Below are 13,739 nucleotides of genomic sequence, written 5' to 3'. Positions count from 1 at the left end.
GAAATGAGGAAGATAGGTAGATAGAAGTAAACAGATTGAAAGAAAATTAAATATGGTTAGAATATTACTCGTCGAAATGAGGAAGATAGATAGATAGAAGTAAACAGATTGAAAGAAAATTAAATATGGTTAGAATATTACCCGTCGAAATGAGGAAGATAGGTAGATAGAAGTAAACAGATTGAAAGAAAGATAAATATGGATAGAATATTACCCGTCGAAATGAGGAAGATAGGAAGGTAGAAATAGACAGATAGAAAGAAAGATAAATATGGATAGAATATTACCCGTCGAAATGAGGAAGATAGGTAGATAGAAATAAACAGATAGAAAGAAAGATAAAAGATAGAATATTAGAAGTCCCAATGAGAAAGGTAGATAGATAGAAACAAACAGATGGAAAGAAATATAAATAAAGATGGAATATGACCAGTCGAAATGAGGTAGATAGAAATTGACAGAAAAGAAAGAAAAATAGATAAAGATTGAATAGCACCATTTGACGATACTGTTTAAATCTTTGCAAGAATGTATGATTGAACTGTTAACGCGTGAATATATATACAGAAATTTTAATATATCCGCCAAATTAGGCAAGAATGATTTTTTTAAATTTATCCGAAAACATAGGAATGAAAAAAGTAAAACAACAAAAAAAACCATTCCAAAAGGTATACACACACACACACACACACACACACACACACACACACACACACACACACACACACACCATTCCGTGGCGCAACTGGTAGAGCGCTACGCTGCCAGGTTTCACGGTCTGACAGGGAGGGAGTTCGAGCCCGCTCAGGCCGGGTTCTTTCCGGTGACTAGGAGTGGTTACTGTCCCCCCTTGAGCCAGGGGGATGGGGTGTGTGGGGTGTGAGGTCCTGGCAGTACCCAGAGGTCGACGAATAAGAGTACTTGGTCATGTCGGGAGGGTACCTGTTGGCGATTACGAGTCCCACACGTGATCACGCCGTGGTGAATAACACACAAACTCACCTCTACTTACCTACCAAGAAAGCTACCCCCCCCCCCCCCCCGCACACAAAAATAATGAATAAATAAGAACTACTAACCGTGACATGCTCTTCCAGTCATCCTCGCTATTAAAAAATAAGTCTATATATAAATAATGTCCTTTTTTTGGTACGAACATTCCTCCTTCTCCGCCGCCCCAGCCACGTGCGTGTGTGTGTGTGTGTGTGTGTGTGTGTGTGTGTGTGTGTGTGTGCAATCAGTGATCACGACAGCTATTTGGGACAATCAATTGGTCATCTATTATTCTTAGCTTCACTTTGCAGAGACGAAGGAAGGAAGAGAGGGAAGGAGGGAGAGAGAGAGGGAGGGAGGGAGAGGGAGGGAGAGGAGGGAGAGGGATAGAGGGAGTGAGTGATGGAGGGAGAGAGGGAGGGTGGGAAAGAAGGAAGGGAGAGAGAGGGCAGGGAAAGAGACAGATAGGGTGGAAGGGAAGGAAGGATGGGAAGAAGGAAGGGAGGGAGGGAAGGAAAGAGAGGAAGGAAGGGAGAGAGGAAGAGAGAGGGATGGAGAAGGGCAGGGAAGGATAGAGGGAGAGATAGGGAGGGAAGGAGAGAGGGAGAGGAGCGATCAAAGGAAAGGAAGGAGGGACGAAGGGAGAATAGTTGATGACGAAGAAGGGAGAGAGAGGGAGAGTAAGGTAGGTCATGAAAGAAAGGTAAAGGGAGACGGATAGAGGGAAAGGAAGGGAGAGGAAGGGAGAAGAGGAACGATCACAGGGAAGGAAGAAAGGAAGGATTATGAGAAAGGAAGATAATAGATAAATGCATTGCCTTCTCTCTCTCTCTCTCTCTCTCTCTCTCTCTCTCTCTCTCTCTCTCATACTTAGATACGTGATATAGAGACACGCAACAGATGATAAAGAAGAGATACACATAAAGTAAAATAATAATAATAATAATAATAATAATAATAATAATAATAATAATAATAATAAAAATAATGAATGAATGAATGAATGATACGAACGGAGAGTGTTTGTTAAAAAAATAATGTTGAGAGAGAGAGAGAGAGAGAGAGAGAGAGAGAGAGAGAGAGAGAGAGAGAGAGAGAGAGAGAGAGAGAGAGAGAGAGAGAGAGAGAGAGAGAGAGAGAGAGAGAGAGAGAGAGAGAGAGAGAGAGAGAGAGAGAGAGAGAGAGAGAGAGAGAGAGAGAGAAACGCTCACCTATGCACACACACACACACACACAAACACACTGAAATTCCCAACCCCCAAAAATAAAAATGCAAAAGTAAGAATACGGAACAATTGTAGTAGTAGTAGCAGCAGTAGTAGTAGTAGTAGTAGTAGTAGTAGTAGTAGTAGTAGTAGTGTTGTCGTAGTTGCCATGGAGACGGGGTAGTCACTCTTCACAACCACCACCACCACCACCACCATCACCACCACCACCATACCGTCTGTCTTTCACCTGCCCTCACGCTGAACACACGGACGCGCCCCACCACCACCACCACCACCTCCACCTCCGCCAACACCTCCACCTCCGCCAACACCGCCGCCACGAGCCAAGCAACGAAGCTCCACGCGACGTACGCTCCTCCGCTCTTGTCCTTTCTACGCACACACGAACGCACACGGACGCGGACGTAGGCGCTGCAGAAGGGTGTGAGTACTGTGTGTGTGTGTGTGTGTGTGTGTGTGTGTGAAGGTGGGTACTATGGCATGCTGTGTGTGTGTGTGTGTGTGTGTGTGTGTGTGAGAGTGCGTGTCTCTCTGCATGTGCGTGTTTGTGTGTGTGTGTGCGTGTGCGTGTGCGTGTCTATGTGCGTGTGTACGTGGTGTCGTGAAAACTATCCAGCAGCGAATAAAAGGAAGAGAAAAAAAAGAAAATAAATATGAAGGAGCAAAAAACGTCTCTAAAATATTTTCTTTCTGATTCCTTTTTCTTCTCTTCCTTTTTTTTTTCTTTTACTTTCTGCGTTCATGTTTTTTTATTGCAATTCCACCATGCAATTGCTTGGGTCCACTTATTCTTCGGTTGATCTTGAGTCCAAATCCGTTAGTGCGAAGTGAAGACAGGCGGGAAGAGAATAAGTGAAAAAAAGGAAAGAAAGAAAGAAAGAAAGAATGAAAGAATGCCATTAGAGAAACAGAGAAAGAAGGAGACATATAGAGAGAGACACACGAAGCAACGGAAAGAGAATGACAGGGCAGACAAGGAGAAAGAAAGGAAGGAAGGAAGAAATCTAGAGAGAAAAAAAGAAAAGAAGGAAAGAAAGAATGAAGAATGAAAGAATGCCATTACAGAAACAGTGAGAGAAAGAGATTTAGATAGAAAGACACACAAAGCAACGGAAAGAGAATGAAAGGGGAGACAAGGAGGAAGAAAGGAAGGAAGAAAGGAAAGAAAGAAGAATGAAGAATGAAAGAATGCCATTAGAGAAACAGTGAAAGAAGGAGACATGTACAGAGAGACACACGAAGCAACGAAAGAGAATGAAAGGGGAGACAAGGAGGAAGAAAGGACGGAAGAAAGGAAAGAAAGAAGAATGAAGAATGAAAGAATGCCATTAGAGAAACAGTGAAAGAAGGAGACATAGACAGAGAGACACACAAAGCAACGAAAGAGAATGAAAGGGGAGACAAGGAGGAAGAAAGGAAGGAAGAAAGGAAAGAAAGAAAGAATGAAAGAATGCCATTAGAGAAACAGTGAAAGAAGGAGACATAGACAGAGAGACACACAAAGCAACGAAAGAGAATGACAGGGCAGACAAGGAGAAAGAAAGGAGGGAAGGAAGAAAGGTAGAAAGAAAAAGAGGAAAGAAGGAAAGAAAGAAATAATGAAGAATGAAAGAATACCATTACAGAAACAGTGAGAGAAAGAGATTTAGATAGAAAGACACACGAAGCAACGGAAAGAGAATGAAAGTTGAGACAAGGAGGAAGAAAGGAAGGAAGGAAGAAATCTAGAGAGAAAAAAAGAAAAGAAGGAAAGAATGAAATAATGAAGAATGAAAGAATGCCATTAGAGAAACAGTGAAAGAAGGAGACATAGACAGAGAGACACACAAAGCAACGAAAGAGAATGAAAGGGGTGACAAGGAGAAAGAAGGGAAGGAAGAGAAAAAGGTAGAAAGAAAAGAAGAAAAGAAGGAAAGAAAGAATGAAAGAATGAAAGAATGCCATTACAAAAACAGTGAGAGAAAGAGATTAAGATAGAAAGACACACGAAGCAACGGAAAGAGAATGAAAGGGGAGACAAGGATAAAGAAAGGAAGGAAGAAAGGAAAGAAAGAAATAATGAAGAATGAAAGAATGCCATTAGATAAACAGTGAAAGAAGGAGACATAGACAGAGAGACACACGAACCAACGAAAGAGAATGAAAGGGGAGACAAGGAGAAAGAAAGGAGGGAAGGAAGAAAGGTAGAAAGAAAAGAAGAAAAGAAGGAAAGAAAGAATGAAAGAATGAAAGAATGCCATTACAGAAACAGTGAGAGAAAGAGATTTAGATAGAAAGACATACGAAGCAACGGAAAGAGAGCGACAGGGGAGACAAGGAGAAAGAAAGGAAGGAAGAAAGAAAGAAAAGCCTGATGCAAGATAGAAAATTAGATAGAGAAACAGAGAGAAAAGACAAACAGGTGAAACACAGATAATAAAAATCAACAGAGAAATAAAACAGAAAAAAACCCCAGATGAGGTTACACGAACAACGAGATAGACAGAGATAAAGATAGATAGATAGATAGAGAGAGAAAATATGAAAAAAAGATGAAGCAAAATTAACGAAGCGAGAAACAGAGAGAAAACAGGTGGAAAAATAAACAATAAAAATAAACATACATAAAACAGAAAAAAAACCCAGATGAAATTACACAAACAACGAGACAGACAGAGATAAAGACAGATAGGTAGAAAGTAGAAGGAAAGAGATGAAAGGAAAGCAAAAATAATAGAAACAATGGGAAGAAGAAGAAGAAAAAAAAGAAGAAGAAAAAGAAGAAGAAGAAGAAGAAGAAAGAAACAGGACGAGATAACCAGAAACACAAAGAAGAAGAAAAGAGAAAATAAGAGAAAAGAAAAAGAAAAGAAGAAAGGAAAAGATTCGGCAAGGTCTTCAAAGATTCCGTCAATATCTTCACAGTGATTTTTCTTCTTTTTTTCTTTCTTTTATCGGACAAATTTGGACAAGCTTACTTTTTTTATAGTTACGTAAGAGTGAAATAAGATAAAAAATGAGATATTGGGTTTTCTTGCTGCGGAGAATAAGTAACACACAACTGAAGAATAGATAGATAGAAGAAGAAGAAGAAGAAGAAGAAGAAGAAGAAGAAGGAGGAGTAGAACCATGAAAATAATAAAAAGAAGATGAAGGAGGAGAATAATGCGAAGAGTGAATAGGAGAAGGAGAAGAGGAAGAAGAAGAAGAACAAGAATAACAAGAATAAGTATGAGAAAAAATCAGAGAAAAAGATGAAGCATGAAAAGAGAGGAAGAGGAAAAAAAGAGGAAAAAGAAGAAGAAAAAAAGAAACTGTGTAGCTAGTCTAACAAACAAAAGAGAAAACAAACAAACAAACAAACAAAAAACGTGAGGATGATTACTATAATAAAAAATATCAACAAACAAAACAAACAAACAAAAACAACAACAACAGAAAGCAAACACAACCCAGACAGCAACAACAACAACAAAAAACAACAACAACCATCACCATCACCACCATCTTCTTTCCTTTCTTCCTACATTTCTTTTTCATCTTTCTTCTTCCTTCCTTCCTTTCTATCTCTCCTCTTCTCTTCTTTTTCTCCCTCTTTTTCCTCGTTCTTTCTCCTCTTCTTCCTTGTTCTCTTTCTTTATTCTTCATCATCACCATCTTCTTTCTTTGCTTTCCTTCCTTTCTATCTCTCCTCTTCTCTTCTCTTCTCTTCTTTTTCTCCTTTCTCCTCGTTCTTCCTCCTTCCTTGTTCTCTTTCATTCTTCATTCACAACCACCACCACCACCAACAACAACAACAACAACACAAGCCTACACATGACCACAGAACACATGACCCATAACCCTACAATGACTGACCTCCTGCCTCACACACACACAAAGAAACAACCACAATGGCCTTGTCGTAAACACGTATAGGGTGAGGAGGAGGGGGAGGGAGGGAGGGAGGGAGGGAGAGAGGGGAGACGAGGGGAGGGACGACGGATGGATGGAAGGGGGAAGGGATGGATTAGAAGGGAAGGGAAGGGAGGAGGGAGGAGAGGGTATAATGGAGGGATGAAGAGGGAGGGAAAAGAGGGGAATGGTGAAGAAGGGAGGTAAGAGGAGAGGGGAAGGGATGGATGGGAAAGGATGGAGATGGAAGGGAAAGGGATGTGAAAGAAGGGAAGCGAGAGAAGGAGGATGATGGTGAAGAAGGGAGGAAATGAGAGAATGGAGGGGAGAGGGAAAGGAATGGAGAGAAGGACAGGGAGAAGGGAGAAGATGGAAAGGAAAGGGAGAATAGAGGGAAAGTATAAGGAAAAAAGGGAGAGGGGGGAATGGGGAAAATAGAGAGGAAAGGAAAAGAAGTTGGAGAAGGAAGAAACAGAGGAAAGAGGAAGGGATAGAAAAGAAGGGAGGGGAGAGAAAAAAAAGGGAATGAAGTTGAAGGGAAGGAAAAGGGAAGGGTTGCAGAAAGAGGGAGGGGACAAAGGAATGCCGTTGGGGAAAGGGAGGAAAGTTAAGGGAGTGTAGTCTATAGGGTTAAAGGTACAGCAAATAAGGTAAGGAAAGGGAGAAGAAAGGGAGATAAAGAAAGGGAGCGTTGGGGAAGAAGGAAAGCGAGAGAAGGGGGATGGTGAAGAAGGTAGGAAGAGAAGGGAATGGAGAGGAGAGGGAAAGGAATGAAGAAGAACAGGGAGAGGGGAAAGGATGGAAAAAAAGGGAGGATGGAGGGGAGAGAGAAAGAGAGAGAGGGAGAAAGAGGAATGTGAGGAAAACAGGAGAGAGAATGAGGAGAAAGAAAAAAAGAAAACAATATATGGAAGAGAGGAAGAGTAAGCAGGGAAGGAAATAGAAGAAAAAGGAGGAAGGGAAGACATGAAATGGGAGAGATAAATAATGAGAAGAAAAGAGGATAGAAGAAAAACAAAGAGGAAGAAGAAGAAGGGAAACGTACAAGAGGACGGGAAAAGAGTAAGAGGGAAAGAAGAAGAAGAAAGAGGAAGAAGAATAACGTGAAATGAAAGAGGAAAACAGTAAGAGGAGAGGAGGAAGGGATCGTGGAGGAGGGTGGGGAAGAGGCGAGGGGAAGGGAGAAGAAGAGGAAGAAGAGGATAGGGGGAGAAGGGTGGGGAAGAGGCGAGGGGAAAGGGGAAGAGGGAAAGAGGGAAGACGAGGGAGAAGGGGGAGAAGGGGAGAAAGGGGGAGGAAAGGGGGGAGAAGGGGGGAGAAAGGGGCGGAAGTGGGGGAGAAGGGGGGAGAAGGGGAAGTTACATTATACACAAGATTTAACCCTTCCCTTCCTCCCCTCTCCTTCCCCTCCTCCACCCCCTCCACCCTCCTCCCCTCCCCCTTCCCTTCCATCGACCTTCCCCTCCCCCACCACTTTCTTCATTCCACATCTTCCTTCACCTTTCCTTTCCTCCCTCCTTCCTTCCTTTCCTCCTTCTTCTCCTCCTCCTCCTTCTTCCCTTCCTCCTCCTCTTCCTCCCTCCTCCTCTATCCTACTGTCACCATGCGTGTGAGCCTAAGTCAACACACACATACACACACACACACACACACACACACACACACACACACACACACACACACACACACACACACACTGGTTGGGTAACTCACTGATTGTCTAACTGTCTGACTAACTGACTGACTGATTGACCGACTGACTGATTGGCTATCTGAGTGACTGACTGGATGACTGACTGGCTATCTGAGTGACTGACTGGCTGACTGACTGACTGACTGTATGTAGGTGTGTGAGTGAAAGAAAAATTAAATGACTGACTGATTGACTGACTAACCGACCGACTGACTGACTAATTAACAGACAACAGGTGGGGGGCGTGACCTCACCTTGCCAGCCAGGTGAACGCGGGCGCCCAGGTGTGTAATTAAGCAAGGTCGCAGCGAGCACTTCAGGTCTCACGTAAGCCACTGAAAAAAAAAAGATAATGGTCGGCAGCTGAATAAATAATAAACACCAGGGTGGAAATTGCCCCCGATAAGCCTCTGTTTTCTTTTTCCTTTCTTTATTTTTTTTATATTGTTTGAGGACAGAAAGTATTGTGGATTTTTATTTCTCTTATATTCAGAGCTAGATTAATCTTTTTTTTTTTAACTTTTTCTCCTATATTCAAATGTAAGCTTATTTCTTATTATGATTAGTTGACTGACTGACTGAGTGACTGACTGACAGACTGACTGACTAAATTACTGACTGACTGACTGACGAACTGATTAACTGACTGACTGACTGAATGACTGACTAAATGACTGACTGACTGACTGACGAACTGATTAACTGACTGACTAAATTACTGACTGACTGACTGACTGACTGATTAACTGACTGATTGACGAACTGATTGACCGACTAAGTTACTGACTGACTGACTGACTGACTGATTAACTGACTGACTAAATTACTGACTGACTGACTGACTGACTGAAAGACTAACCGACCGACCGACTAACTGATTAACTGACTGACTTAATAACTGACTGACGGACTGACTGACTGATCGACTGACTGGCTTTTTTTTTTATCAACTTTCTTCTACCTTGAAAGCTAAACGACTTTTTTTTATCAATATTTACAACCAGATTTTTCTCATTTATTATTTCCCAGATCATCGTCATTTATTTATATTTAGTCAGAATATCCACTATTTATTGATATTTAAATGCCAAACTATTCTTAAATCTCTCTTTAGATAGTTTAGCGATGTTTAAGGTCACACTATTTTTTAATTTATCGATATTCAAAGCCAAAGTATTCATCTCTCTCTCTCTCTCTCTCTCTCTCTGATTTATCGATATTTAAAACCATTCTTCTATTACTTTTATTTCTGCGACATTATTTTAAACCCAAGACACGATTATGCAACTTTTTTCTCTTTCATTTTCAAAGCCAAACTGTTTTTCATATTATCAAGGATCTATAAAGTAAAGATACGAGAATAAGTCTGGCCATTAATATTTTTTTGTGTGTTTTATTATCATCGTCGTTATTGTTATGGGATTTTTTTTCGTTTCCTTTCATCACGCAAACTCATTTCTCTTCCTCTTCAATCATCTCATTCTTATTTCTTCTATTATTCTTTATCTCTGCCCTTTCTCTTCTTCCTCCTTTTCCTTCTCATTTCTTTTCTAACTCCTCTTCTCTACCATTTCTCTTCTTCCTCCTTTTTCTCATTCTTATTTCTTCTATTATTCTTTTTCTCTGCCATTTCTCTTCTTCCTCCTTCTTATTCTCATTTCTTTTATTACTCTTTTTCTCTGCCATTTCTCTTCTTCTTCCTCCTTCTTCTCCTTCTCATTTCTTCTCCAACTCTTTTTCTCTCCTTCTGTTCTCCTTCTTATTCTCTCTTTTTCCTCTTTTTTTTTTCTCATTCTCATTTTCTTTTTTTCATTCTCATTTTCATATTTTCTCTTATTCTTTATCTCTCCCATTTCGCGCTTTTTTTCCCCCTTTCTTCTCATTCTTTCCCCTCTTTCTCTTTCTTTTCCTCTCCCATTTCGCGTTTCTCTTCTTTCCCTTTCTTCTGTTCCGCATTTCTTCTCTAACTCTTTTCTCTCCTATCTCACGTTTCTCTTCTTCCTTTTTTCATTTCATCATTCTTTCTCCTATTTTCTTCTCTTCTTTGCACACCCTTCCGAGTCTCCTAAGTCAACAATTGAGAATAAGTGTGTCAGTCTATATATTTTTTTTTCTATTTTGTCGAAGGTTTTGTTTGTATTAAGTTTGTATTATGTATTTTTTATTTTTAGTTTCCATTTCCATCCATCTACTAGTTTTCAAGCAAGACATTTTTCATTATTTTCCATTCCATTCATATTTTTATTTATTAGTTATTCTCAACCATTTCCTTTTATCCATCTTGAATCAATAAAGTAAACATCAGAGTAGGCGCCCTTAAAGCTTGTTATCATGAAAGTAATTGACTGATCGACAGGTTTGAAGAAATAGGGCAGGATTAGAGATAGGCAGAAGTGAGGCCATGAGTGAGGCAGGGATGAGGAGGAAGCAAGTTTGACAGAAAGAAGTAAGAGAAAACAGGAATAGAAGAAAGGCAAACAGAGGAAGGCAGATTTGACAGAAAGAAAATAAAACAGGAATAGAAAAAAAGTCAAACAGAGGAAGGAATGAGGAGGTACGTTTGATAGAAAGAAGATAGTGGAATGAGGAGGCAGGCTTGACAGGAGGAAGACAGAAAAAACAGGAATATAAGAAAGACAAACAAGAGGAAGGAATAAGAAGGCAGGTTTGACAGAAAGAAGACAGAGAAAACAGGAATAGGAGAAAGGCAAACAAGAGGAAGGAATGATGAAGCAGGTTTGACAGGAGGGAGACAGAAAAAAACAGGAATATAAGAAAGACAAACAAGAGGAAGGAATGAGAAGGCAGGTTTGACAGAAAGAAGACAGAGAAAACAGGAATAGGAGAAAGGCAGACAGAGGAAGGCAGGTTAGACAGAAAGAATGTAGAGGAAACAGGAACAGAAGAAAGGCAAACAGAGGAAGGAATGACGAGGCAAGTTTGACAGGAGGAAGGTATAGGAAACAGCCATGAGGTAAAAGCAAACGGAGACCTGAGATATGGAACGTGAGGAAGGTGGAACTCTGAGGTTATGAGGAGAAGGATATGTGGTGATGTATGATGGAACAAGTTAGGAGAGAGAGAGAAAGAGAGAGAAGAAAAAGAAACATGCGAGAGACAGAATTACAAGCAGAAAATGGACAGAACACAAGAGGGAGGTAGAACTGCAGAAGATATAAAAAGAGTTAAGGAAAGAAATCATGAAGGAGAACGGGAAACAAGAATGAAGCTGGACCATTTCCCCAGTCCCCAATTCGCCCCGATCCTCCTTATTCTTCTCCCCAATACTTTCCTTCCCTTCCTTTCCTCCCCAAGACTTCCCTTCTACTCCCCACGCCTCTCTACATTCCCCAGCCATTCCCCAAGTTATGAAAGAATGAAAAGGAAGAGAACACGATGGAAGGACAGAATAGCATGAAGTCAAAGGATGTGTTGATAAGATTGAGATACGGCTTCAGATATTGGGAAAGAGTAAAAAAATAAAGAAGAAACAGTTAGAAGAAGAACGGAAGGCAGAAATGAGATATGGCTGCACCGAGTAAGGAAGAGAATGAAGGAGGAGAAAGAAAGCATGAAGGAGAGATATGATGGCATGGATAAGAAGAACAAGAAACATAGAATGACATAGAACTGCGGCATAAATCTGAAACGAGTGAGAAAAATAAAACATAAACAACAAGAACAGCAAAACAAAAAAGAGGAGTGCAACAAGTTAGGCAAAAAAAAAAAAATCAGGAGAAAGAATTGGATTAAGAAGAAGTAGACAAGAATGAAGCAAAGGGTTGATTTATACAAGTGAAGCAGAACGCAGAGGCAGGGTATCAGGGCAGGGAGGATGGGGGCTGCAAAAGGGAAGGGGGGGTGCAGCAGGGGAAGGGTTTAGGGGTGGTGGGGAGGGAGGGTCAATGAATGCGAGTGACCAGCAAGGGAGGAGAGTATACCACTGTTTCACCTCTTCGATTTTCAACATTCGCGTGGATTCAGTGAGTAGGTGAGTGAGTGAGTGGGGTTTGGGTAGAGTGGAAGACCAGAATAATTGTAGGTAAGTGAGTAAACCAGTCAGTCAGTTAGTTTTTCAGTCAGTCAGTCAGTCAGTCAGTCAGTCAGTCAGTGAGTTAGCCAGTTAAGAGGTCAGTCAGTCAGGCAGTCTTTTGATTTTACTGTTACTGACATTCTTCCCTCAGTCAGTCAGTCAGTCGGTCAATAAGTCAGTTAGTCAGTTAGTTAATCAGTCAGTCAGTCGATCAATAAGCCAGTCAGTTAGTCGGTCAGTCAGTCTTTGATTTCACAGGCTTCCTACAGTCAGTCAGTCATTCAGTCAGCCATTCAGTCAGCCATTCAGTCAATCAAACAAGTCAGTCAGTTAGTCAATCAGTTATCCACTCAGTCAGTCAGTCAATCAACTAGTCAGTCAGTAAGTCCGTTTTTTTTTACACAACTGACTTTCTTTCTCAGTATATCAATCAGTCATTCAGTCAGCCAGTCAGTCAATCAAACAAGTCAGTCATTTAGTCAATCAGTTATCCACTCAGTCAGTCAGTCAATCAACTAGTCAGTCAGTAAGTCCGTTTTTTCATACAGCTGACTTTCTTTCTCAGTATGTCAGTCAGTCATTCAGTAAGTCAGTTAGTCAATCAGCTATCCACTCAGTCAGTCAGTCAGTTAATCAATTAGTCAGTCAGTAAGTGCGTTTTTTTATACAACTGATTTTCTTTCTCAGTCAGTCAGTCAGTCAGTCAGTCAGTCAGTAAGTCCGTTTTTATTCTCAGTCAGTCAGTCAGTCAGTCAGTCAGTCAGTAAGTCTGTGGCATAAGTCGACGTTCTGGTGATAAAGTTCGAATTACAAAAACAATTCAAGGTTAACTTAGCGGAATCTGGTGGGCGCGTGAATTATGGGAAAAGGAAAGAGAAAAAAATAAAATGAAATTGGTGTTCCGAGCAATAATGAAAAGAGGGTCGTGACAGACAACATAACGACGGGTATTTTCCCTTCCCTTTCCTTTCCCGCTTTTCCCAATATTTTTCTTCTTAAGTTTTGCATTATTTTAACTTTTCTTCCATTTTTCTATCAGTTTTTTGGGTTAGTCAATTTTAACGACGGGTATTTTTCTTTCCTTTCCAACTTTTCCCAATATTTTTCTTCATAAGTTTTGTATCATTTTAACTTTTATTCCAGTTTTCTATCAGATTTTGAGTTAGTCAATTTTAACGACAGGTATTTTCCTTTCCTTTCCAACTTTTCCCAATATTTTTCTTCATAAGTTTTGTATCATTTTAACTTTTATTCCGTTTTTTGTGTTTGTCATTTTTCTTCCACTTCATTTCTATTAATTTTGGTATTTTTAAGGTTTCTTTCTATTCTTCCTTCCTTTTTTTTTCTTTTTTTTCCCATTTTTCATTCAAGGTTTGTATTATTTTCCTTTATTTTTTTCATTTTTCCCCATTTTTCATTCGATGTGTCTATTGTTTTTCCTTTATTTTTTTAATGTTTCCTTTTTTTCCTATTAATTATTGTATTTCTTCGTTATTTCTATTATTTTCCTGCATTTCCAAGTTTTTTTCCATTTTTCCTCTTGATTTTTTTCCTATTACCTTTTGCATTATTTAAGATTATTCTATTTATTTTCCTATTTATCTTCTATTTCTCATTTGTATGTTTTTATTTTTATTTTCCTATTGATTTCCTATTACTTTTTATTTTGCATTTTCAAGTCTTACCCTATTGCTTTCCTATTACTTTTTTTACTTTTTCATTTTTTTTATATTTTTCCATTTGTTTTATATTCTTGAAGTCATCTTTCCTGTTTTATCTACGCATCTTTTAATCTGTACTATTGTAACATTCTTTTATTTCTCTATTATTTCTATGCATATTTATTTCTCCTACCGATTTCCAATTAATTTTCGCATTTTTTCAAGTATTTTTCCCTTCTGCTATTTGTTTTATA

At 39.7% G+C, this 13,739-nt stretch overlaps 3 long non-coding RNA genes across 3 annotated transcripts in view; all 3 read left to right on the top strand.

Annotated features, from left to right (window-relative positions):
- Positions 1 to 2,662: 2,662 nt before the first annotated feature.
- Positions 2,663 to 4,675, top strand: LOC126980841 (uncharacterized). The gene is made up of 2 exons (XR_007733623.1): positions 2,663 to 4,408; positions 4,566 to 4,675. It is a non-coding gene; the product is annotated as an uncharacterized LOC126980841 (long non-coding RNA).
- Positions 4,676 to 10,151: 5,476 nt separating this feature from the next.
- Positions 10,152 to 10,641, top strand: LOC126980839 (uncharacterized). The gene is made up of 2 exons (XR_007733622.1): positions 10,152 to 10,456; positions 10,528 to 10,641. It is a non-coding gene; the product is annotated as an uncharacterized LOC126980839 (long non-coding RNA).
- A 3,072-nt stretch (positions 10,642 to 13,713) lies between these two features.
- The window catches only part of LOC126980844 (uncharacterized), a 925-nt gene continuing 899 nt past the window's right edge, over positions 13,714 to 13,739 (top strand). The window contains exon 1 of the long non-coding RNA XR_007733624.1: positions 13,714 to 13,739. This exon is cut by the window's right edge and continues 506 nt beyond it. This is a non-coding gene — a long non-coding RNA (uncharacterized LOC126980844).

The sequence above is a fragment of the Eriocheir sinensis genome, chromosome 4 (genome assembly GCF_024679095.1).
Source record: "Eriocheir sinensis breed Jianghai 21 chromosome 4, ASM2467909v1, whole genome shotgun sequence".
NCBI classification, from domain to species: Eukaryota; Metazoa; Arthropoda; class Malacostraca; order Decapoda; family Varunidae; genus Eriocheir; species Eriocheir sinensis.
This window is presented reverse-complemented; position numbering and strand designations above follow the sequence as displayed.